The following is a 27297-nucleotide window of genomic DNA, read 5'->3' on the forward strand; positions in this document are numbered from 1 at the left end:
AATCCCAGGCCTGTGCTCTGTTTATCTAGGCCATGCTGCTTCTCCATGATCACCTGACTAGGACAAGGTGATTAAGTTGTCTTGTTTTTGTCCATCCGTCTCCCCCGATTAGACTCTAAGCCCGTCAGTGGGCAGGGACGGTCTCTATCTCTTGCCGAATTGTACATTCCAAGCGCTTAGTACAGTGCTCTGCACATAGTAAGCGCTCAATAACGGAGAAGCAGCGTGGCTCAGTGGAAAGAGCATGGGCTTTGGAGTCAGAGGTCATGGGTTCGAATCCCGGCTCTGCCACTTGTCAGCTGTGTGACTGTGGGCAAGTCACTTCACTTCTCTGGGCCTCAGTTACCTCATCTGTAAAATGGGGATTAAGAGCCCTGTGAGCCCTGTGTGGGACAATCCGATTCCCCTGTGTCTACCCCAGCGCTTAGAACAGTGCTCTGCACATAGTAAGAGCTTAACAAATACCAACATTATTATTATTATTATTATTATTACTATTGAATGAATGAATGATCTGGACAAGGTGCACCATCCCACTATATTCTGTAGCAGCACCGCCCTGAGTTCAGCTGAGCTCAGGAAGACCCGGGCTTTGATTTTAGCACATCTTTGCTCACTTTTTGCTATCCCCCTTTCATTTCATGAACTACAGATCATCCATCAGCACAGAAGCTAAATATGCCTAAAATAACCCGAAAATAGCCTAAAAATACCATTTGTCTTGAGATACAGCGCTACACTGTACTGCAATCTCATCTATCTCATAACCGGCCTCTCGCCCTCTCTGGCCTGGAACGTCTTCGCTGTCTATATCCGACAGACAGTTACTCTCCCCACCTTCAAAACCTTATTGCAGGCGCACCTCCCCCAAGAGGCCTTCTCTAAGTCCTCATTTCCTCTTTTAATAATAATAATAATAATGATAATAATGACGATGGCATTTGTTAAGCGCTTACTATGTGCAAAGCACAGTTCTAAGCACTGGAGACGATACAAGGTGATCAGGTTGTCTCACACGGGACTCACAGTCTTAATCCTCATTTTACAGATGTGGTAACTGAGGCACAGAGAATAATAATAATAATGTTGGTATTTAAGTGCTTACTATGTGCCGAGCACCGTTCTAAGCGCTGGGGTAGATACAGGGTCATCAGGTCCCACGTGGGGCTCACAGTCTTAATCCCCATTTTCCAGATGAGGTAACTGAGGCACAGAGAAGTGAAGTGACTTGCCCAAAGTCACACAGCTGATAAGCGGCAGAGCCGGGATTTGAACCTATGACCTCTGACTCCCTTCTGCATCACCCCGATTTGCTCCCCTTATTCACCCCTCCCTCAGCCCCACGGCACTTACATCCATACCCATAATTCATTGATATTAATGTCTGTCTCCCCATCTAGACCGTGAGCTTGCCGTGGGCAGGGAACGTGTCTACTGACTCTGTGGTATTGCCCTCTCCCAAGTGCTCAGTACAGTGCTCTGCACACAGTAGACGCTCAATAAAGAGGATTCATCGATCGATTGCTATGCCGTAAGACACTGCTGCCAATGGAGAAATTGGGTCCATGAAGGTGTCTTTTAGAAAGATTCTCTTGCACCTGTACTCTTTTCCTGCAAAAATATAGTAAAGCACCCTTTTTTGTCCTCTTGCTAATCTGGCCGATCCCTGCTCAGGCACCAATACTTAAGAAGTCTGTCCAGATGCCAAAGTAATTTCGAAGTTTTGGACTCTACCTGCTCTACAGACTTCAGTTTGGCCTGAAATTTAATGTCATTAACGATGCTACACTCTGTCCCTCTCCCAAAGGAGATCTCTAATTCTGTTTTCTCTTTTGTCTATTCTGGCATGATTGGACAAAGTGATGGACAGACAGCAAACTTTAATGACAACATTTAGATCTGTATCGCTGCTAAAAACGTTTGTATATACAGTTGTCTGTGTACGGGCTGGTGCATTACGTTAATCTTCTTCCAAATAATAATTAATCCACAGAGCTTTGACAGTTCCTCAAGGCGGCGGATCATCGTTTGCACGTCTTCGTGTTTGTGTGCTCTGGAAGTGTACGGCCATCTGTGTTTAGCAGTTGATTCGAGGATTTTCAATAATGATCTCGGTCTGTTCATTTGGAAGAGGATCCCGGAATACTGAAATCATATTCTCGCCTCAGCTTCCAGGACTCTTGTTCCATCTTCAATCAATCAGTCGTATTTTCCAATCGATGGTATTTATTGAGCGGTTACTGTGTGCTGAGCGCTGTTCTAAGCCCTTGGGAGAGCCCACTGTAATAGAGACGCAGATGCCAGAGTCCAGTTTGACTGATGGCGTGACGTGCTTTGGGGAGGTCTTCGAGTACAATATAGAAATCTTGTTTAATTTCCTACTTCTTTTCCGGATCTCACATACAGGAAAATGTCGTATCTGCTCCGCTACACTGCAGAGCCCGGCAACTCATGGAGATGCCAGAAGCCTATGATTAAAGATGCTCTTTATTTGGGTCTGAAGCTCGATGCCACGTTGTCCCACCCTTCATTCATTCGTATTGATTGAGCGCTTACTGTGTGCAGAGCGCTGTACTAAGCGCTTGGAAAGTACAGTTCAGCAACAGAGACAATCCCTGCCCATAACAGGCTCACAGTCTCGAAGGGGGGGAGACAGACATCAAAACAAGTAAACAGGCCTCAATAGCAATAGAATTAGAGATATATACACATCATTAATTTAAATAGAATTATTTATAATCAGCCTTGCCTTCCAAAAAGACGTGTGCAGCCTTGCCTTCCAAAAAGACGTGTGTGTGTGAGAATGTATATGCATATACAGCGGGCAATCAATCTATCCTTCGGTCTTTGGCATTTGAGTACTACGGAGTGCTAGGCAAGTGTTTGGCCCAGCGCTTTGAACAGTGCCTGGCGCATAGTAAGCGCTGAACAAATGCCATCATTATTATTATAAGTGGTGTATCGGATGAGGCAGTTGCCTAGGGTCAAAGGGGCCTAGGAAGAATCCAGAGCTTGCTGATCCAGAGAGCTCTCCCTCACCTCACTGGCCCAGTGGCTGCCCAATCTCATTATGATTTGGTCCAGAATTCCCAAATCTGATTTCATTCAAATCCAAACTATTTGCACCGTCACCTAACCTGTTGTTACCGCTCATTCCGAAGTACCCTCACTCAATCAGAGCTGTAGATCTAACTCTGCCCTCCTGTGTGATTGGGGATGAATCCCATCCTCTTTGACTCAGTTTTCGAATCTATAAAGCGAAATAATCAATGTGAAAGATGTTTATAGGAATGTGGGAACTTAACTCAAAATATAATTTTGAGTTTGGTCTCGCCAGACCAAATTACAATGAATACTCCATACGTAGCTCAGTCGATCGTATTTCTTGAGCGCTTACTCTGTGCAGAGAGTACAATATAACAGAGTCGGTCGGCGTGTTCCCTGCCTACAAGGAGCTTTTGGAGCTACGTATCTACAAATGGCACCCCCACTAAATACAGGAACTGCAAGAGAATCGGAGCTCAGTCCACGTGTGGGTCAGATCAGTAAATATGCATTCTCTTCATTTCCTCATCCCAGTGCCGTTTCTCACGGAATGCTTAAACAGTTGTTAGACAGACTATGCCATTGAGTTTCAGTCTCTTCTCTGGTTCTCTTCAGAGCTCCATCTCTGACTGTCTAGATTTTTTCCATTTTTTAAAAAAAAGCCATTTAGTCAGATTTCTACTTATTCTGCTTTGGCGCTAAACGAAACAGCTTTGTCATATTAATTTAAATCCCAACCCAAACTGTCACAGGTGTTGTCTGAAAATATCAGAGTCTTGGGGAAATGCAACCTTGAAAGATGCTCAGATCAGGTGCTCCTGTTCCTTAGAACAGAGAGAGTCAGTCAGATGATGAAGCATAAGTCTTCTTCTCTCTTATCTGCAATGAGCCATGCGGCAGGCCTGCGGTTTGCAGCAACAGATTTTATGAGACAAGTTGCAGCCCTAATTATTCCTGACATAGTTTACTACAGTGTTCCTTTGGAGAACTGCCATCTATTTTATCAGTTGGGAACACATGCATTCAAAATGGAATACAAAACCAGCTGCCTTCTCCTCGAGGCCCAAGTCCATCCCTGGCCGTCAGTAAGACACTCCGGAAGGGCCGTTCCCTCTTTCAGAACACCGAGCGACCATTTAGCTTCCTGCAGCAGCAATTTGCCAAATGCCTAACTTACCATCAGGGAATGACTCTCTGAACAGACTTGGCTACAGGCTTTTCCTCAGCATTTGGAACAGGGAGGATAATGCCTCACGATTACAGCGTTACCACCCTCGTCACCGTCTTCAAAAATAAAGGTGAGAAAGCCGACTGCAGAAGCCATCCTGCCATCCAAGGGCTTCCCATTGCTGTCAAGAATAGAATGGGAGTCCTGCCGACTCTTCCTATAAAGGTTAGTCGGGGACCCCGCAGATGCGAACTATTTCTGCAAAGCTCGTGGAGTGAGACTTTGGCTCCAGACCTTTGCTCTGGAATCAGCGGTGAATCATTCCCATGCTACCCTCCCACCCCCTATTTGCAAGCCCTTTCCCCAGTTCATTCGAAATAAACACTGGGGTAACCTTAGCGGGCTTGTGATGAGGAGCCCCCCTCTCCATTTTTTCTCCAAACTCACAGATTAATTGGTCTGGGGGATTCATTAACCTGCTTGGAATGAGCTGGAAAGTGAGGGAGTTCATTGTACTCTCCCTGGGCCTGCCCACAGCAGTCACATTCAGCTTCTTGAGAGGTTTCATCGGCACCATTTAGGGGCCAGAAACTGTTCAATAGTAGTTACTGAGCGCTGACTAGGTGCAGAGTGCTGTACTAAGCGCTTGGAATGTACAAATCGGTAACAGATACAGTCCCTGCCCTTTGACGGGCTTACAGTCTAATCGGGGGAGGCAGACAGACAAGAAATAGTAACGTGAATCATCTTTCTGAAAGAACAGTTGGATCATATCGCTTCCTTCCTTAAAAGCTTATAGTGACTCTTAATCATCTCTCGGGTCAATAGAAAACTCTTTAACGCCAGCCACAAAGCCCTCCCCGAGAAGTCTCCCTCACATCGAGCTGCCTTGTAAAATCCCTAAATTTCATATCATGCGCTTTGATCGGCCCATATTAACCTTCTCGCCATCAGCTTCGGCCTCCTCCCCATTGCTCTTGGCGACCTCCCCCCACTCTTTATTAAATCAATCCCCAAGACCCCTTCTAAAACCTACTTCTTACATGAAGCCTTCCCTGATTAAGCCTTCCTCTTTCCTCCTGCCCCGCCCTTTCTCCACCCTCCTACTACTGCCTTGATCACGCCACACACTTCAGGGACCTCAGCGCCTGAGGATGATGATGATGGAGTCTCACATCCCAAGGGCTTAGGGATGGAGAAACTACACAGAGGAATTGATTCCACTCGCATTCTCTCATTCCTGCCATTCGTAGTCCTATTAGGGCAGTGGGTTCACCGAGAGAATAGGTGGACTGGGGTGCGGGATCTAAAAATTTCCATAAGAAACAGATTCTGTTCAAAGTAAATGCCGCATAGAGTCAATGATCTGCTGTTGGGCCAGAGACCACTTGGACTTAGATCTGTGCCCTTTAAGCACTTGCTATTCACCCCACCCACAGCACTTAGGTGCATATCCACGATTCATTTATTTATATGAATGCCTGTCTCCCCCACCCACACAAGCTATTTCAGGTGATTCTTCAGTCTGAAACCTTCTGAGAAGCAGCATGGCTTCGGGGCGAAAGCCGGGGCTTGTGAGTCAGAGGATGTGGGTTCTAATCCCGGCTCCGCCACTTGCCTGCTGTGTGACCTGAGGCAAGTCACTTCACTTCTCTGTGCCTCAGTTCCCTCATCTGTAAAATGGGGATTAAGACTGTGAGCTCCACGTGGGACAACCTGATTACCTTGTATCTTCCCCAGCGCTTAGAATAGTGCTTGGCACATAGTAAGCGCTTAACAAATGCCATCATTATTATTATTATTTTTCACTACGGATGGCACAGCCTCAGCAGGCTTTCCCCAACTTCTGGCTAGTTCATTCGCAGACTATGGTTATCTTTTTTTTTTATGGTATCTGTTAAGTGCTTCCTATGTATCAGACACTGTATAAGCACTGGGGTAGAATCAAGTTAATCAGGTTGGACAAAGTCCCTGTCCCACATAGGGCTCACAGTCATCATCCCCATTTTACAGATGAGGGGATCGAGGCCCAGTGAAGTGACTTGGCCAAGGTCACACAGCAGACAAGGGGCCGAGTCAGGATTAGAACCCAGGTCCTTCTGACAGGCCTGTATCCACTAGGCCGTGTTACTTCTCTCATCTGAGGTGCCAGTCAGATTTTGAGGTTATGGTGATGTGTGTACATATCTGTAATCTTTGGGATATATTGCTGTTATTATCTTGCTTTTTTCATTTTTTATATATGCATTTATTTATTTTTGCTTTTTACCTCATTAGACGATACACTCCTCAAGGCCAGAGATCATGTTTTTGTTTCCTCCTTTCAAAATACCGACACCCAGTGCCTTGTTCAGTATCTTATAGTAAAGAGGTGATGTGGATGATGAAAAATAGTTGTAATGTCTAACTTGCTATATGGCGGGGAAGCCTGAACCCATCACACGAGTCACTCCTGATGTAGGGAGCCGTTCTGTCGGTGACACCTACTTGCATCGGATGCGGGATCGTATACAACCAAGTACTGAAAAGCGCTCAGTCCTCTAGGGTCAAAGCCGTGCTCACTGCAACCCAGCCTCACTGGGTGGGACATAAGGAGGATCGATGACACCAGGTTGGCCCAGCGGTCGATAAATTGAAATAGGGGAGGGGGAGAACCACAGGAAGGAGGGAGGAAGACAGGTTTTAAAGATACAGTGAATTAAGACCCGCAGGATTGCAGGGGATAACAGCAACAGACCAGTGAGAATAAATCAGGAGAGCATACTCTCAAAAGACAGAATCAAAATAGTGCAAAACCCAACAGAGCAGATCTCTTTATGCGCAGGGGCAGAAAAAAACGTGTCAGCATGCATCCGGTTTTTCAGCCACTCCAGAGCACGTGAATTAAACCTCCCCTTTGGTAGCGTATTTTCTAACTTTACCAACATGCACGTGTCAACTGGGCGATCATTCCAAAAATCTAAGGAGCCAGGAATACGGGCATCCCGGATATCACACAGACACATATGCATGGCAAGTGGAAACATTGAGACACAGAGAGGGTACTTATGGAATTGCAGTTTTAAAGTGCAATGAAACACCGAATAACGCTGTGTGGGAATCGTCCTTAGAGCTTTGGCTGACACATATTATGAGGTCAGGAAAGAAGATAGCACAGAATGGCATGTCAAGGTTGGAGATGAAAGATTATCTTTCTGTCAAACACAGGTATTGAAAAAAAGGACTTGTCGTCTGAATTCGTAACGGGGAATCTTTTGACCAATATGCTTTCACAAATCCTCTTTTGCAAATAGAAGAATGCTCAGTTCTCTTATTAGGTGGGCGCTACATTCCTGACAAACCCCACATTAAGTAAAATTTGCAGTAGAGTACAATCAGTGGGGACTTGAGATCTTGCCTAGACCCTGGATTAGGAGAAGCGGCGTGGCTCAGTGGAAAGAGCCCGGGCTTGGGAGTCGGAGGTCATGGGTTCGAATCCCGCCTCTGCCACTTGTCAGCTGTCTGACTGTGGGCAAGTCACTTCACTTCTCTGGGCCTCAGTTACCTCATCTGTAAAATGGGGATTAAGACTGTGAGCCTCACGTGGGACAACCTGATTACCCTGTACCTACCCCAGCGCTTAGAACAGTGCTCTGCACATAGTAAGCGCTTAACAAATACCAACATTATTATTCCCTGCACCCTGGGTTGTAATCGGCTTTAGAGACCTCAAACAGGACAGTGGGGAGGGAAATTCTCCCCCTCCCATCCGGCCTGTGCAAACCGTCAGAGGACAACCTCCAAAGGTTTACGCAGCTCTGTCCTTCTCCTCAGTGCAGACTAAAACTACCTAGAGGAGCATGTCGAATCTATAAGGAGAGCAAAAAAGTTCCCTCTCGCACTGACTCATTTCCAACAAATGGTGATCAAGAGAGACAATTTAGAATGGAAGAAGCATTCGGATCAGTCGTTCTCTTCAGGCCGAGGACAGTAAGCGCTCAATAAATGCGACCGAACGAATGAATGAAAGGAAACTGATCCCCTAAAGCGAAGAGCGAGAGGCACCGTTCCCCCCTTTTCCCGGCTCTTCCCTCCTACCCGAGCTTACGTTGGAGCCAGCAGTTGGAACTCCTGCTAACGTATTTTGTGCATGTAGCCAAACAGGCAGGCAGTGCGCTCGGTGAAAATCCTCCAGCTGTCCCAGCCCCTTCTTGGGCCACGTGTCAGAAGTTATCCATAGCTGAGCTCAGTGACGCAGCAGTGTAGCTGGGAAACCATCCACTTTTCCCCCCCAAAAGGTGCTCTGGTTGTCGGCCTACATTTATGCCAGTGCGTTCCTTACCTTATCTTGGAAAGGGAAAATTGGATGAATGTATTCTCCCTGCCTCCTGGAAGTTTCCACCGAAACCATTCCAGATGGAAGAGATTTTTTTTTTTCCCATCTGTGTCCCTGACTCAAATTCACGTTGCAATCAACTAACTCTCCCAAAGAGTTTCTAATGGTGTTAATTCCTGCCGGACTGCCTGTCTGTTAGCTAAAGATTAGAATCGTATTGTTCCCGAGGAACACTAATGCCCAATATGGCCTGGAATACACATCTGCTTGTTGGGCAACTACGAAGAAATGGTCCATCTGTGGGCCAGGTTAACTAGCTATGGATTATTTTCCAGAACCGACTGCATAACATCAGATATTCTTTGAAGGCAGGCTGCAATGTTCTATTCAAGTGGCGTGACAGATCATCATTCGATCAATAATGACGACGATGATGGTATTTGTTAACCGTTTACTATGTGCCAGGCACTGTTCTAAGCACTACGGTGGAGACAAGATAATCGGGTTGGACACGGTCCCTGTCCCACATAGGGCTCCCAGTCTTACCCCCATTTTACAGATAACTGAGGTGCAGAGAAGCGAAGTGACTTGTCCGAGGTCACACAGCGGACAAGTGGCGGAGCCGGGATTAGAAGCCAGGTCCTTCTGACTCCCAAACCGGTGCTCTTATCCATTAGGCAATCAATCACTGGCATTTATTGAGTGCTTGCTGTGGGCGGAACATCCGCTTCATCCTCCTCTGGGTATTTGGGTGATCACCAGCAGCGTGCCTTCCGGGAAATTGCAGGGAGAAGAGCCTTTCTCCAACCTTCCCTTTTATTCTCTCAAGAGTTTGTTGTGCACCTCTGGCACTCATTCAGGCCTGAGTCATTTTTTACATTTCTCTTGAAGTTCTGTATATGCCCACACCACTTCCTCAGAAATATTGTCTCTAAATGTTGTCCATTGAGGAACTCTGCTTGTGAAATGGGCTGATGACTCTGCAAAGTGGCATTTGTGTGGTTCCTTTAACAAATAGGAGAGCCGAGTACAATTTAGAGCCAAAGTTATTTTTGAAAAGGAATAAAAAAAAATACTTCCAGGACAGAACCTTTTAGCATGTTTCTAATTAGAAAATGGTTTTCTCATTAATTTATGTATCCCTAGAAAATGGGGTTTATAATGGAGAAGATGACAGATCCTTAATTAGAGAAGAGCTGGTGCATGGTGCTGTAATGAATTACTTCATCTTCCTTAATTGAGAAGGGAAAGAAAAATCACAATTCATTTTATCCTTTTGCATGTGTTGTTCTAAATAAATATCTTCTGACTGTGCCCATTTTTCTCAAGGCATCTCATCTCAGCTCCTGCAGGGTTGGGATTGATATCGTGATGGAATTTTCTTCATGTCACCCAAGGTGGTAAACTTCCATTTCTTCCCCGTGGACCATCGACATTATCGATGATCTGCACGTTCCCCGGGGCCACTTCTCTACCCCGTTTTCCCTCGGTTAACTGAGGAGCGTTAAGACCCTCAGACGTTTGAATAGCTCTTGTTCCTGCCCAGCGGAGTCCAGGATACTGCGGCCAGTGATAGTTGCCACATCTTCAGAAGGCCATAATGGAACTGGAGAAAGTAGATAAAAGGGCAATAAGGATGAATGGAGGGGGGAGGGGAGTCATATCCTTAGGCAGGGAGAATGAAAAGATGAGGAGTCCTCAGTAAGATGAAGGCTGAGGAGAGAGGGCATGATTGAAATCTTCCGAATCTTCAACTACTCTCTATCCCACAACACTAGAGCTTGGAGGAGGTAGGTTTAAAATAAACACAAGGAAACCCTTGTTCATACAGCTGGTGGTAAGCATATGGAATTTAAGCGCTTAGTACACAGTCCTGTGCACACAGTAAGCTCCCAATAAATACAATTGAATGAATTTGTTACTGTGGGGTGATGTGCAGGTTGAAGATATGGGCAGGTTAGAAATGGATTTGGAGGAGAAGCAGCATGGCGTAGTGGGAGCGGATGGAGCGCGGGCCTGGGAGTCAGAAGGTCATAGGTTCTAATCCTGGCTCCACCACTTGTCTGCTGTGTGACCTCGGACAAGTCACTTCACTTCTCTGTGCCTCAGTGATCTCACCTGGAAAATGGGGATTGGGACCGTGAGCCCCACAGGGTACGTCCAACTCGATTTGCTTGTACCCACCGCAGCATTTAGTACGGTACCTGGCACACAGTAAGTGTTTAGCAAATACGGTCATCGTCATTATTATTATTAAGTGCATATTGGATTATTTGAGAGAAAGATTGGATGGAATGACATTTATGATCTTATGGTTCTTATGCTTTGAAAAATGGTACGCCCGGACAGAGTCAGTTACCACCCATAAATGGTCATTTCTCCCAGGCTTACTGTGTTCCTCAGGAGGAAAGAATTTTCTATCAGTGACAGTAAAGTCCTACACTCGCCGGGCTAGGAGTGATTATCCCTTTCAGCATAAACCTGCCCTAAAGGAGAATGATACTCAATAATGGAATGATTATTTCTATCAAAAGAAAACTAAACCTTACATTCTTGTTAATGATAATAATAATAATCATGGTATTTGTTAAGCACTTACTCTGTGCCAGGCAGTCTATTAAGCACTGGGGTAGTTACAAGCAAATCAGGTTGGACACAGCCCCTGTCCCACATGGGGCTCAAGTCTTTATCCCCATTTTACAGATGAGGTAACTGAAGCACAGAGAAGTGAACTGATTTGCCCAGCGTCAAACAACAAGCAAGGGGCAGAGCCAGAATTAGAACCCAGTTCCTTCTGGCGCCCAGGCCTATGCTCTATCCACTTGGCAATGCTGCTTCTCAATGGAGAACACGTTAAAATCGAGCCGCTTCTCTTCATTTATCGAATGATTTCGATACCTCTCTAGATGAGATAAATAGGGAGGAGTAAGAGGAAGAACAGAGGGAGCATTTTCGCCACTCTTCCTTCCCCCACCACAAAAGTTCAGGAGAGCGTGCTGTTACCCTCTTCCGTTTGCCTCAACCCTCCTCAGGAAGGGAAGAGTCAAGTAATAGATTTGTGATATTTTCCTTTCTCATAACAAGGGAAATGAGCTCATCTTCTGCAGCTTCCACATCAATGTCATTGTAATCACGAGCCAGAAATGAAGCCCTCTATATAGCAACAGGCCATTTCAGCAATGAATGAGTTTAATATGAAAAGAGGTCAAATTGGAGACTGTCCATCACTTCCAAATTCTGACATGTTATAGAATGTAGACCGTACACTGATTACTGAAGAAAATGAGTCGCTAACTCTATTTAATTATCCAGTAGGGCAATAATTTTAAACTTCTTTTTCACGACTCTGCTGTCAAGCTTGCTTTTGGAGTGATGCGATTAAGAGGAAAAGGTGCGATTAACATGTCATTCATTTGCCAAACAAATAGGACCAAGAAAACAAAGCAGAGAAGTTGAAGGAAGGAGAAAAAGTTTGAGTGCATTTTCCACCTGTCTGAAATTAATGGAGTGGCAATTCATCTTCAAAGTCCCCATTCTCTGCCAGTGGTTCTTTTATACTGGCAGCCGTCACAGATTTATACTCAGAACGAGTCAGAGTGGGAATGCGTGAGATGTAAAGAGGGAATCAGGGTGAATCTGGAAAAATAAGTCTGATCGAAATGGATACATTTGAATGTGCAGCTCATTCTCTGCTGATCAGGAACTGATTGTCCAGCTTTTAGATTATTCATGAGTCCCGCTTATCTTTCTTCTCACTCTTCCTTTTAGCTTTTTATCAGCTTGGTCTCATCGCCAGTGGAGGGCGGGGATGAGGCCAGAGAAGAGGAAAAATTCAAATGAAAGCGTTTTCATACAGGATTCTTTAGCTTGTTTTGATGAAAGGTTCAGTGAGAAAAGAGATTAAAATTAATATGGATTATTAAAAATTGTTTTCCAGTAGCGGAACTTGCAATAACATCTTATACCTCTGAGGCGCCTTTATTTGAGGAATACAGACCGCCGCATTCTTATGTTTTCATTAGTCTTCGCAATACCCCTCCGAATAGAGATTCAGATTATGATGATCCCTATTTTATATGCAGAAAAGCTAAAGTCCAGATGCAGGATCCTGTAAGAGCACAAAGACCATGGGATTCGGCAAGATTATTCCTGCTTATACATACATGCATATATGCACAAATAATCCTAGATTATTGTCATAGTCAAGGGGCTATTTTTCCATTTTCTGTATGAAGGGTGGTCATGAGGCTGGCTAGCTCTGCCTGCTCTCTTTGGACTGACAGTTTTCTGGTCCATCTCTATTCAAAGATGACCCAGAGATGCTCTAATAATAATAATAATAATAGTCAGAATCATGGTCTTTGTTAAGCGCTTATTATGTGCCGGGCGCTGTACTAAGTGCTGGGGTAGATATAAGCAAATCAGGTTGGATACAGTCCCTGTCCCACATGGGGTTCGCAGTCTTAATCCCCATTCTGCAGATAACTGAAGCACAGAGGAAGTTAAATGACTGACCCAAGGTCACACAACAGACAAGTGGCCGAGACGGGATTAGAATCCAGGTCCTTCTGACTCCCAGGCCCGTGCTCTATCCATTAGGCGATGCTGCAATTCCACAACTTCGACTCCCCACCTTTTACCTCACTAGCTCCAACCTCTCGCCTCCTCCGCAATCTCGTTTGCTTCCAGTCTCCAGGACACCTCTACCCGTCTGGCACCCCGGCACCTTCGACCCAACACATCCCTAACTGAACTTATCACCCTCCTTCTGAGATCCTCTCTTCGACCTAATTTTCACCATCCAAACTGTCACCTTGCTGGTCCAGGCAATTTTCACAGCCCAACTCGATTACTGCATCAGCCTCCCCTCTCCGTCCCTTCCTTGGCTCGGATCATTTTCCGAAATGATCGTGTTGTTCGGGTCTCCCAACTCCTGGAGAACCTCCAGTAGATCTGCTCTCCTTCTCTGTATCAAGCAGCACTCCTGACGGCCGGCTTTAAGGTGCTCAATCAGCTCTCTCTTCCCCACTTATCACTGTTCCTCCCCTATTACTTCCCGGCTTCTCATGCCAACCCATTCACCGTACCTCATTTTCATCTCTCGCCATTGACCCCTCTCTCGTGACCTCCCTTCTGCCTGGAACTCCCTTCTCTTTCACATTTGGCAGACCACTGATTGATTGATATCTGCCCCTGATAGCTTCAATTCCTGTGGCATAGCCATGTCTACCAACCCGGTTATATTGAACTCGCCCAAGCGCTTAATACGGCGGTCTACACAGTAAGTGATCAGTAAATACGATTAACGGATCGATGTTAGGCGAATCATTGAATCTCATTGGTATTCCTCGAACCTCCCCATCTGCGAAAGAGTCGAAAACTACTCCTTTTTGCTGGAGTACTCTAATGTTCAGCTGGGGAATGTTCTTGAAGTGTTTTGAGATTTCTGAGTCAGATGAATTTGGTATTTGTTGAATAAAGACCCTAGTCCGGTTCCATTTTAAATCACTTTGAGGAGAACGTTGTCAGATTTCCATTGTGAGACGTTAGCTGCGGTCTGTTTTTCACGTACCCTCCTGTGGGTCATTCCAATGCCAGACAATTACACACTCACCCTTCAGGCAGACCTTTCCGGGAAATTTGGACAAGCCAATGAAAGAAGAAACATGGCTACGTAGGTGGGAAGCCTGGCAACTGTATCTAGGGATGCCATTTTCCTAAGGGAATTATTTTCCACAGAGAGCCTCAGTGTTGGAAAGTAATTCCTATCATTTGTGTTTAACCGTTCTTTTGAATGTCCAGTCTGAGTTATGAAATCAAGGCTTAAGAGACTTTTTCTAGAGAAGACAATTAAGTCTCTATTATCTTAAACATACCACATGGAAATTAGTCTTGTGAAATTTCCTCCAGGGAATTTATTTGGCCACATTGCAATAGAAATGCTTTCACATTTGCAACTGAGATTCAGACGTCCGTGCCCTGGGATTTAAGTGGGTAGGCCCACCCAGGGCCGTCAATACATTGGAGACTAAACTGGATTGTGCTAGACCTCAGATTCAGAGTTGTCACTTTGAAGATTTGCCCTGCCAGGTCCTGGAATATATCTGGAAAGCGGAGGATTTGAGGAAGGGTGGTGATGATTTTCCCGGATAAGCCTCAGTGAAATTGACCTCACCCCTGAGATAATAATAATAATAATAATAATAATAATGTTGGTATTTGTTAAGCGCTTACTATGTGCCGAGCACTGTTCTAAGCGCTGGGGTAGACATAGGGGAATCAGGTTGTCCCACGTGGGGCTCACAGTCTTAATCCCCATTTTACAGATGAGGGAACTGAGGCACAGAGAAGTTAAGTGACTTGCCCACAGTCACACAGCCGACAAGTGGCAGAGCTGGGATTCGAACTCATGAACTCTGACTCCAAAGCCCATGCTCTTGATGGCCTTTGTTAAGCGCTTACTATGTGCCGATCACTGTTCTAAGCGCTGGGGTAGATACAAGGTGATCAGGTTGTCCCACGTGGGGTTCACAGTGTTCATCCCCATTTTACAGATGAGGGAACTGAGGCACAGAGAAGTCAAGTGACTTGCCCAAAGTCACACAGCTGCTCAGTGGCGGAGCCGGGATTAGAACCCATGACCTCTGACTCCCAAGCCCGGGCTCTTTCCACTATGCCCCGCTGATGAACAGCCACCATCTGGGCAGCGGAAAGAAGGAGCAAGTGGGAAGGTTTTTTTTAATTCGCCCAATAAATTTCTCCTCCTACCTCTTTATTTCATAGGGAATGTATTCATTTTGCTTTCATCTCATCGGTCAAACAGTCCACTGTATTGAGCACTTAGGGTGTGGAGTCCACTGTTGTAAGCGCTGGGGGTGATACAAGTCATTCAGGTCGGACACGGTTCCTGTCCCAGTTGGGGCTCACGCTGGAAGTCAGGAGGAGAGCAGATGTTGAATCCCCATTTTAGAGATGAGGAAACTGAAGCACTGAGAAGTTGAGTGACTTACCCCAGGTCACACAGCAAGCAAATGGCAGAGCTGGGATTAGAATCCAGTTCCTCTGACTCCCAGGCCCGGGCTCTTTCCACTAGGCCATGCTGCTTCTTATATGCTTTGATATAATTTGCTCTTCGTCCACCAAGGCGAACTGCAACTTTTACATCTACTAGCTGAAACTGTGCAGGTGACCTATTATCGTTGGTGCCCACATAGCATTCAATTCTCCGTTATTCCAAAGCCGATTTTTGGCTTCTTGAGGAAGTTCCCTGTTCATTTTTTCTCCAGGGTATATGTAAAGGGAAGGGCTTTCTGGAACAGAAAAAATTAGAATACTAATAGTGATATTTCTAAAGTGCTTACTGTGTGCCATGCAGTCTACTAAGTAGTAGATACAAGATAATTAGGTCGCGCATGGGGCTCACAGTCTAAGTAGGAGGGCGAACTGGTAACGAATCCCCAGTCTGCAGATCGGGGAACTGAGGCAGTTACCCAAGGTCACACAGCAGACATGTGACTCCCAGGCCTGTGCTCGTTCTACTAAGCCACACTGCTTCCCTGAAGAAGGAAAGGGAAAGGAATTTTTATTTTTGGAAACCCCCCCCCCCCCCATCTAACCCATGTCTGGGAGAATGCCAGCTATGTGACTTTTTTTTATTTTTGGCGAGGTGTAAAACTTTCTCTCTCTGCCTCTCTCCTTGATTCTTTGGTGTGACCGGCCTTTTTTATCCAACTAACCGAGATAATTTCCCAGCCGCCATAACCACCTCATTGCCAGCTACATGACAGTAGATAATACAATGATTTTTAGGGAGTCATTTCCAGTGTCTGGAAATATGGCCTTGGTTTGGGGGTTGGTGTAGGCTTGAATGGGCTTTTGTGTGACATCATTACATTACTCTGCTTGTCCGTGGAAATACAATGTAATGCGGATAGAACATGGGCCTGGGAGTCAGGAGGACCTGGGTTCTAATCCCGGCTCCGCCGTTTCTCTGCTGGGTGACCTTGGGCAAGTTACTTAACTTCTCTATATCTCGCTTACCTCATGGGTAAAACGGGGATAAAGACTGGGAGCCCCACGTGGGAGAGAGACTGTGTCCAACCCGATTAGCTTATATCTACCCAGCGCTTAGAACAGTTCTTGAAACATAGTAAGCGCTTAACAAATATTATTATTATTACCTGCTCTGGGGCAGCAAAATGTCTGATGCCAGCTCTGAGTCCAGTTTATGCTGAGCCTGAGAGAGAAGGCCGTGATGAATGTGACTAGGCTCATTTCTGAGGCCCAGCACTCATGATAATTGGGTTCAGAGTGCAGCTGAACCTGCTGAGCTCCCCCGATTGGCAGCTGCTTCTCTACACATTTCTCCCGAGACACCATGTTTCCAGGGTAACAGTAGTAGTGATGATATTTATTAAGTGCATACTGTGTGCAGAGCACTAAGCTAAACCCTGGAGTTAGACATGGTCCTTGGCCTTCCAGGAGGCTCACAATCTACAAATAATCTGGGCAGGGATTTTATTCATTTATATTAACGTCTCTCTCCCCCTTTCTAGACTGCAAGCTCGTTGTGGGCAGGGAATGTATCTGTTTATTGCTGTATTGTATTCTCCCGAGCACTTAGTGCTCTGCACACAGTAAGCGCTCAATAAATACGATTGAATGCATGATAGAAATAGGAATCAAAGAACTACAAAGCCAACATGAAAGACAAGTCCTGGGGGACAAATTTAGGTGCCTCAAGATACTGTCTCCCAGGTAATCAATAGAACAGTCACATCAAAAGCTCCCCGAATTTCTCAAACGCCCCGGCTGTCACAATGGAATAAAGAGCAGGGGTTTCCAGCGGGTTTGCTCAGCACAAGCCCCCTGTTCCTGTGGCAATTGTGTAAGGCCAGTACAAGCAGAAAATGCGGGAGGTAGAGGAAGGGACATTCTTAAAACAACGAGGACAGTATTTCCGGCGATCAGAACCCCCTCTTCAATCAAGCAATCAGTAGAATTTACTGAGCACCTACTGGGAGAGTCAGAGTCAGAGGACCCGATCGCTGACCTCAAGAAGTTACGCTGTAGTGTGACTGTAACTTCAAAAATGAAAACCAGTCAATCCATTTCTTCTAGAGCTCATCATGTGGAAGTCTCTCAGGAACTTCCACAGAGTTGATTAGAGTAAGATGGCGGTGCTAGAAATGAACATTTGCAGACTACCTTCCCTGTTAACGTCTAGTCGGTTACTAATACGTGACGGCGGGCAGCAGGATTCAATTATTATAATCATCACCGCCCCCATCAAATAAACTTCCCCAAAATACATATTTTCTTAAACTTTATAACACCAAGTCATCTGTCATGTACTCTGTTGCTTCTTTTGTTCAGTGCGCAGAAAGGTTTGATTTTCAAATTTGGGAGCTTTCTCTAGGTACTCACCACCTACCTACGGGCACTCGAATCAGTTCTTAGGGGCAAAGTAACTCCGTGACATCAAAATTGACTGCAAGAAGAGTAATTATGAGGCCCAATGAATCAAGCGAGAGGCACAGCTTGATTGTAAAGAATGTCAGTTTCTGTTTATATTATGTCATGGTAATCAACAATGACGAGAAGGGAGATAAAAAGGAGGGTGCCTATCAGGATGTCAGGGCTGTGGTTTAATGGAACGTTTTCCATTAGACCACAGCAAGACTCCGTAATGCATGCAATTTGGGGGAAATTATCATGTAATGTACAGCAATATAATTGCTACAGTCCTGTCCTCTGGGTTTTCCTAGTCGAACATGAAAATGGGCTGCTGTCCGGTTTTTCTTCGGAAGTGATATCGCTGAGACAATTTTAACTTCATCCAGAGAACAGGTAATAGGATGAGAGAAAATGATCTACCAAGAAACCAAGATCCTATTTTCTCTCCCACAGACCCTTCAGAATCCAAAGAATCCAAGCTAAAAGGGGAAGGACAGAAATGACCTCCAGTCAAAATCCATCTAAACAGGAAGTCAGTCATTGACATGTGCCGTCAGATATCCTGGAGGAGTCAAAAGAAGATCGGAGGAGGATGAGGAAGGTGAGCGTATGCTTGGGAGCTCTAAATGAAACAGTGGGCAAGATCCACGAGTTGGAGTCAGAAAGCCAGGAAATAGATGAGAGAGAGAGATAGGCAGAGAGACAGCGAGAGAAACAGAAGCAGAGCCCTTGGGAGAGTATAATATGATAGTATAAGACACATTCCCTGCCCGCAGCGAGCTTACAGTTTAGAGGGGGAGATGGACATGAATATAAATAAATTACAGATATGGACATCAATTACAGGGGAGACTGTCAAATGAAATCAGGCACCAGACCAAACTGAAGGTCTGCAGAGCTGTAGTGTGTTTTTGTTGTTGTTTTATGGTGTTAAGCGCTTACTATGTGCCAGGCACTGCATTAAGCACTGGGGTAGATACAAGGTAATCTGGTTGGACACAGTCCGGGTCCCACTTGGACCTCACAGTCTTAATCCCCATTTTTCAGATGAGGTAATTGAGGTCCAGAGAAGTGAAGCGACTTGTCCAAGGTCACAGAGCAGACAAATGGCGGGGCCGGGATTAGAACCCAGGTCCTTCTGACTCTCGGGCACGGGCTCCATCCATTAGGCCACAGTGCTTCTCCAAAGCAACCTTCCCTCCAGCTGGGAGACCTGACCAAACCCAGGCATCACATGAGGCTCCTTAAGGAACTCCCAACATCGTTTACGGATCATGCTCTAGATCACATGACCAGAGAAGATCATGAACGATGAAGTTCTGGAACACCGACGGTTGAGGAGAGTGATCGACGAATTCTGTATTAAAAATGATTTATATTAATGTCTGCCTCCCCCTCTAGAGTGTAAGCTCATTGTGGGCGGGGAACGTGTCTGCCAACTCAGTTGTATCGAAACACTTCCAAACAGTAGAGTGCTCCGCACACGCAGTAAACACCACTGTTGATGACGATGAGGCCAAACAGCTGCTCTACGGCGAGCTGGAATTTGGAAACTGAAAGCAAGGAGAGCAAAGGAAATGTGAGTAGAAAAGAGTAAAGCCAAGTTTCTGATAATGCGAGATTCCGGTCAACACCTGGAAGTCAATCGCTAAGGATAGATTAGCATGGCATATTGCTATTAAGAAAGAAGCGGCTCTTTTCGAGCAAAAGCTTTGTCAGAAATGAGGGGCACAACGAAAAATTAGTGCCATCTACGTGACAACACAACCAAGTACTGTCTTTTTGGGTGTTTAACGTGGCTGGGACTGTGAATCCCACATTGGCTTTTTCAGCGACCCATGCATTCATGAATGAATTTCACCCTCAGTGGTGTCTTCTTTGGCTATGAAGGACAACTATGTATAGTCCGCAGACACTGCCATGTTTGTAACTCTTCTGCCACTCTGCCTAAAATCGGGTCTTAAAACATTCCCACTGGAGGCTTTTTGGAGGATGGGATGGTTAGTCACTTTAGTTAAAAGCAACAAAATCCCTTTGACTGACATTTTTCCTCCCACAGACAGGGATGTTTTTAAAGGAACACCCTGAAATAATGTTCTGTTGCCTCCATTCCTCATACGAGCTTCTTGGTATCTATTTTGGACACCAAACATGAGAGGCCATCGCAGTGCAGTCCATTTCAGACTATAAATCATAGCCATGTGACCATGGATGTTAGCTATTATAAGAGAGAATAGAATCTGTACTACATATAGTATGATATAGTGTAGAATGTTATAGTTCATCAGTTCTCCCTTAGCATGTGTTTTTACTATGCATTTTTGATTTTTAAAAAACCTATTAGGAATAAATACAGTCATTTGATTCAACTGAATCAAATTCAATTCAATTGAAGTTACTATTATACCTTAAGTTTTCTTTAGGAAGGGTTCATTGGGAATATGTCTCCTCTAATAGAACTTAGTGTATAGTAATAGAATCTCAGGTATATATCAAAAGACACCTGTAGCTGTCCGTCGTTTTCAACGACCGCGCTGCTGATGTTGACATTCTAGCTTTGTTCATTCATTCATTCATTCAATAGTATTTACTGAGCGCTTACTATATGCAGAGCACTGTACTAAGCGCTTGGAATGTACAATTCGGCAACAGATAGAGACAATCCCTGCCCATCGATGGGCTCAAAGTCTAATCGGGGGAGACAGACAAAAACAAGACAACTTAATCACCATAAATAGAATCAAGGGGATGGACACCTCATTAACAAAATAAATAGGGTAATAAAAATATATACAAATGAGCACAGTGCTGAGGGGAGGGGAGGGGAAGGGAGAGGGGGAGGAGCAGAGGGAAAGGGGGGAAAGGGGGCTTAGCTGAGGGGAGGTGAAGGGGGAGCAGAGAGGTCTGGGCTTTGTGTTTGAGTGGGATTAAAACCCCCTTTGTGTAGTTGACAATCCCTTCCACCTTGTGGGCATGTAAAGATAGTTCCTTTTTCATGGTACTTGTTCAGCGTTTACTATGATCCAAGCGTGATACTAAGCGCTGGGGTAGATACAAGCTAATCAGGTTGGATGCAGTCCCTGTCCCACAGAGGAACCATCCCGGTTCCTTACTGTGGTACTCTGCACTGGCAGCACCTGCTACTCTTTTTGAATCTGAGTCTAATATACTAATTTTTCGAGGCCTCGACTCAATAAGAACATCTGCTCTCCTGACTGCCTGCTTCTATTGTTCTAGCCTACTGTCGGAGACTTTTCTTCCATCTTTAAAATGATTACTCTAACCCCCCTGCTTACATGTGCCCCATAGCAGTTTGGTACAGAATAATAATAATGACGACGACGACAACCGTGGCATTTGATTTTGGTTATTGTTTTGGTTAAGAACTTACTATGTGCCAGGCACTCTACTAAGCACTGGGGTAGATACAAGCTAATCGGTTGGGACCCAGCCCATGTCCAACATCGGACTCACGATATCAATCCCCATTTTACAGATTAGGTAACTAAGGCCCGGAGAAGTTAAGTGACTTGCCCAAGTTCACACAGCAGACAAGTGCTGAAGCTGGCATGAGAATTCAGGACCTCCGGCTTCCAGGCCTGTGCTCTTTCCACTAGGCCACACAGCTTCTTGGTATCCTTTTGCCACCCCTCCACCTCACGTCCCATCCACTGAAACTTAGGTTCCAGGACTCACTCGTTGGTAATCTTTTCTTGCCATTTGGGTGGCAATGAATGGCTTTTTGTGGAACCGATGAAGCCATCTGGGAAGCCAGTCGTGAGCCAGAAACAACCCGTCTTCTGATTTGTTCCTTTGAGTCATACCTCTACCTTTATAAGCTGATTTGTTAATAATAATATTGGTATTTAAAGTATTTAAAGCCGTGGAGAGCTGTAGAGAGCCCTCTACATTTTGGAATCTCACGGTAATAATAATAATAATAATGTTGGTATTTGTTAAGCGCTTACTATGTGCCGAGCACTGTTCTAAGCGCTGGGGTAGACACAGGGGAATCAGGTGGTCCCACGTGGGGCTCACAGTCTTAATCCTCATTTTACAGATGAGGTAACCGAGGCACTGAGAAGTGAAGTTACTCGCCCACAGTCACACAGCTGTCAGTGGCAGAGCTGGGATTCAAACTCATGACCCCTGACTCCAAAGCCCGGGCTCTTTTATTTATGAAAGATAATAATAATAATGATGTTGGTATTTGTTACGCGCTTATTATGTGCAGAGCGCTGTTCTAAGCGCTGGGGGAGATGCAGGATAATCAGATTGTCCCATGTGAGGCTCACAGTCTTAATCCCCATTTTACAGATGAGGTCACTGAGGCCCAAAGAAGTGAAGGGACTTGCCCACAGTCAGACAGCTGACAAGTGGCAGAGCCAGGATTCGAACCCATGCCCTCTGACTCCCAAGCCCGGGCTCTTTCCACTGAGCCACGCTGCTTTAAAACTGATCGTGCATCAGAAGGCTAATTTTCAAATCATTACTAATTTGGAAACATTGTTTCGATAATAAGAGTTAGTCATTTAAGTATTACTATGCTTTTAATAATAATAAAGTACTTTAATAACATACTTCTATTGTAAAAAGTCCCGAGCCCATACACATTTTTATCTCCTCGATTTTCTCCAGAAGAAAGGCGAACATTCATCCTCTGAGATTTTCATTTTTTGTTATTATTGGAATCGATACATTCAAAAACCAAGTGGATTGAATTGACTCGCTAAGTTCTCAAAACAAAATCAGTGCAGAACACTGTACTAAGTGCTTGGGAGAGTACAGTGTCACAGAGTTGGTAGACACATTCCTTGCCCACAACATGCTTACAGTCTAGTAGTTAGTAATTGGACTGTGCATGGGGCAAAACATGTTAAAATGCTTTGAGAGCTCTAGAGTAACGCAACCGTAGTTATCTTTCTGAAGACGTGCAAATGTTCATATGGAAGAAACGTGAAATGATTTTAATATCCCTGAAAAGATTGGCCATCAATTCTGAATTTTCAAATAAATAGAAAAACTATCCATCCGAGAGAATTATTTACCTTAAGATCTAGTATCAGATGATGAGGCCTTTGTTGAAATTCCATAAATGCTCAATCGTATTTCGGTGGCTGTTTTCTCATATTTTGCATTTTGATCATGTGTCGAAATCAGCATGTCTAGAAGTATTGAAATAGGGAAATTCAACATGTCTAAGTTGAAATCTTAATTGCCCCAAAGAACACACGTAACCTTTTTTGTCTACAAGCTGGGGAGACATAACTAAGCCTCTGAAAGCCTAGTCTTCATTCTGAGTAAGACTTTATTGGGTCAAAACAAAAGATTATAACAAAAGGCAGAACGGCGGATGAAGAAAGGGTGTATTTAAGAATGTTAGTCACTTTAAATCAGACTGTAAAAGTATGCTCAGGAAAGGTACTGATAAGATTGGCTTAATATAACCAAGGGCATGGGAGGAAAGAGACAGATTCCACTGGGACCTCAAGATCTAATCTTGTTCCTTATTTAACAAGCACCGACGAGGATCATTATGGAAATAAGGCTATCACAGAGCCCAGCCCCAAATTTCGATCTCGAGAAGGTCAGATTAACCAAGTTGCCAGTGAAGCAGCGTGGCCTAGTGGAGAGAGCACCAGGCTAGAAGTCCAAGGACCTAGGTTCTAATCCTGACTCTGCCACTTGTCTGCTGCGTGACCTCGGGCAAGTCGTTTAACTTCTCGGTGCCTCAGTTACCTCATCTGTAAAATGGGGATTAAGACTGTGAGCCCCAGGTGGGACAAGGACACCGTTCAACCTCATTACCTTCCTTCTACCCCAGCGCTCAGAAGTGTCTGATGCGCAGTAAACACTTAAAAAATACCTTAAAAAAAAACGAGATGGGACTGAAGTACGGTGAGTAGGTTGATGTTAGAGGAGCTAAGCGAGCGTGCTGGGTTGCAGTCGGAAATCAGTGAGGTGGGATAGTAGGGGGCGAGGTGATTGAGTGCTTTAAAGTCGATGGTAAGGATGTGGATGTGGTTGGGTAACCACTGGACATTCAAGTCTTTTTGTTATGGCATTTGTTAAGCGCTTACTTTGTGTAAAACACTCTTCTAAGCTATCTCCTTTACTCTGGCCCCTCTATCCAGTCCAGCATACCCCAAAACCAATTTTTAGCCTTGAAAATCACATATACATATTTCTCTCATTTGCCTGTGTGTGTTTTGTCCCTGGTACTTTTGTCTTATTGCATTAAGTGCAAGCCACCACATCTTGGAATGCAGTCAATTTACCAACCTCTACACAGCACTCATCAAACCATACCTTTCTGCGTGGGACATCAATCAATCAATCAGTCAGTGGTATTTACTGAGCACTTACTTTGTGCGGTGCACTATAAAAAAGACTTGGGAGACAACTGACCATTGATTGGCAGACACAGAACCTATTCCTCGCCTCCCTTCCACGATCATTTATGGAGCTGACCCTCTGCCCACCCCCTACCCAAGAGGAAGAGTTGGATGGCGTATATTTAGGCAGTAGTGTCTATATTATACTTTTCATCTTACCTTTGAAAGATCGCATCCTGATTGGCAATTCCTCTTTCGTGATTGCAGGGCATGTTGTGAATTCTGCCCTCTATCTCTAGCCTATTAGCAAACAGAAAGTAGAAAGTAGAAGGTAGAAAGCAAATTGCCAACAGGACCTATCATTTCTACTGCAAATTGCTGTCACTTCCCAGCCTTAATCAAATGCCATTCTTTCCATTTGTGATAGGGAAGAGAAAGGACTGACCTTTCTCCCTGTCTATGCTGTTTCAGATATTGCCTCTAATACTTCTGATTTAGGGCTTTTTTGAACAGTCTGTCTGGACCATATTGTACACTCCTAATTATAGAAGAGATGAGAACATTTTAGAAATTTCCAAAACCATCTCACGATCATACAATTAAAAATGAAATAGAACAAAGTGAAACGATATCCCTAGCCAATCAGTTGCTTAGACCAAGCCAGTGGACCATCATGGGAACGAGAGGCAGGTTTTCCTAACATAGTTTATGATTTATCATCGCTACGATTGGAAAATATCACCTCAAAAGTTTGAGAAAGACCGTTGTGCTTTTGCTGCAATAACATTTGATCGTTTAATTTTGTTACCTTGACCTGCATTTCTAAGCAATATATTGCAAGTTTTCATAAGCTTGCTCCTGTTTTATTCCCCTCCCCCGCACCCCATAAACACATGAAGGGTGGCGTTGTCGTACAGAAGCCTAAAAAAGCAGGTTCACAGACACCTTGGAGAATTTTCAAAGAGAATAAGACACGATCCCTATCCTTGGAGAGCTAACAGTGTATTGAAAGATAGAGGATGAATGCAAACTCTCAGGTTTTGGGGTTGTTTTGAGAGAGAGAGGGGTACCATGGGTGAGTGGATCTTTGTTGAGCTGCTTGGGTGAATTTTCATTCGCGTTTCAGTGGACTTTTTCGGGTTTACTCTCACGGAAGCTCTGCGTTCTACCTGGCTCTGTTTCTAGTAAAACAGAAGCAGCGTGGTTTAGTTGAAAGAGCCCGGGCTTGGGAGTCAGAGGTCATGGGTTCTAATCCCGGCTCCACCACTTGTCATCTGTGTGACTTTGGGCAAGTCACTTCTCTTCCCTGTGCCTCAGTGACCACATCTGTAAAATGGGGATTAAGACTGTGAGCCCCACGTGGGACAACCTGATAACCTTGTATCCATCCCAGCGCTTAGAACAGTGCTCTCACATAGTAAGCGCTTAACAAATACCATCATTATTATTTTTTAAATTGTCAGGTGGCCTTACCTTCTGTTCCTTTCACTCACATGCTGACTGTACTGCTAACGTTCATTGTGATGTTCACACCTTAGGGTGTGGTGTGATCCACCTCGTTCAGTCTTTCCTGCCAGGCCCCCCAGAAGTGTCTCGCATCCAGAGCCAGACTCAGGACCACTCAATCAGTAGCGTCTTTTAAGCGGAGCACTGTACCGAACACTTAGGAGAGTCCAGTAGAGTTGGCAGTAAGTATCTCTGCACTCGTGGAGCTCACAATCCAACAGGGTAGGCAGCAGGAAGGCAGCAAGCAGGAAAAACTATCATTTTCTTTGTTTTTGTTCCTTCTATTTCCAATTCCTTCTGGTGGCCAAGCCCAGGAAATCAGTTAATCAGTGGTATTTATTGAGCACCTACTGTGTGCAGAGTACCGTACTAAGTGCTGCGAGGTTTGTTTGCTTTCTCAAAAATTTCTAAATCGTATATTTTTATTAATAGCAGTATCATTTGAATCCTCCCTTTCAACCCAACAACAGGAAAGCTGCAACTAGTCTTTCTTCCGTCGCCCGTTCGCAAGGAATAACGGAAATCCATTGGGTTGCGGTCCCACAGAGAAGAGTGTTTGTGTTTTCTGGGAGATTGTGGCCTCACAAATGGGAGTGTGCTTGCTGGATAGTTGCTCCCTGGGTGTATAGATTCTTTTGCTCCTCTTTGCTGAAGATTTCAATTTAGATTTTTGGCCTTCACAGCAAGATCCCACATGAAAGCTGGAGAAATCTTTAGGGAAGCCTCAATTTGTTGTACAAAACAGCTCTTGATGGAGCAGAACTAGTACTGAATGCTTCAATCAGTTCTTAAGCACGGCTTCTTACCTGGCCTTTAACTGGTCTTCACCTTCTGGTCGGGGCAGGCGTGACGGGGCATAAATAACAAGGGTTAAGTGTGTGTGTGTGTATAATTTTATAGGTATCCTTTCTAATCTAAGAAAATGCCACTGATGGTAAAATTAATCTATGTGTGTGTGTGCGACTGAAAAGATAAATACAAAATTCACACACTGCGTGGTCATGTTTAAGGTTCGTGGGGCCTGGCACTGCTTTTGTTTTTCAAACAGTCAATCAAGTAATGATATTTATTGAGCGCTTTCTCTGTGCAGAGCACTCTACTCAGCGCTTGAGAGAGTACAAATCGATAGAGTTTAGGCAGGATCCCAGCCCACAAGGATGTCGCCGTGTTCCTCAAACCGTATGAGGTTTCGTTGATCGTTTGTTGTGCACCATTCTGGTCTACCCGTGGAAAATGTCTCCGTGTTTTTAGGTGGGATGCAACATTGTCTGAGTAATTCTCTGCAATCAGTGTGGTGGAGGAACATGTCTCCATTTCCCACCAAGCGGAGCCACGGGAAGATCCTGAGGGAGTCTTTCCACTGCTTTTCAACAGTCCCTTTCTTTTTTTTAAAGGTATTTAATTATGGTATTTGTTAAGCGCTTACCGTGTGTCAGACACTGTAATAAGCGTTGGATTGTTAAGCGCTTACT

Source organism: Ornithorhynchus anatinus, chromosome X3 (assembly GCF_004115215.2).
Source record: "Ornithorhynchus anatinus isolate Pmale09 chromosome X3, mOrnAna1.pri.v4, whole genome shotgun sequence".
NCBI lineage: Eukaryota > Metazoa > Chordata > Mammalia > Monotremata > Ornithorhynchidae > Ornithorhynchus > Ornithorhynchus anatinus.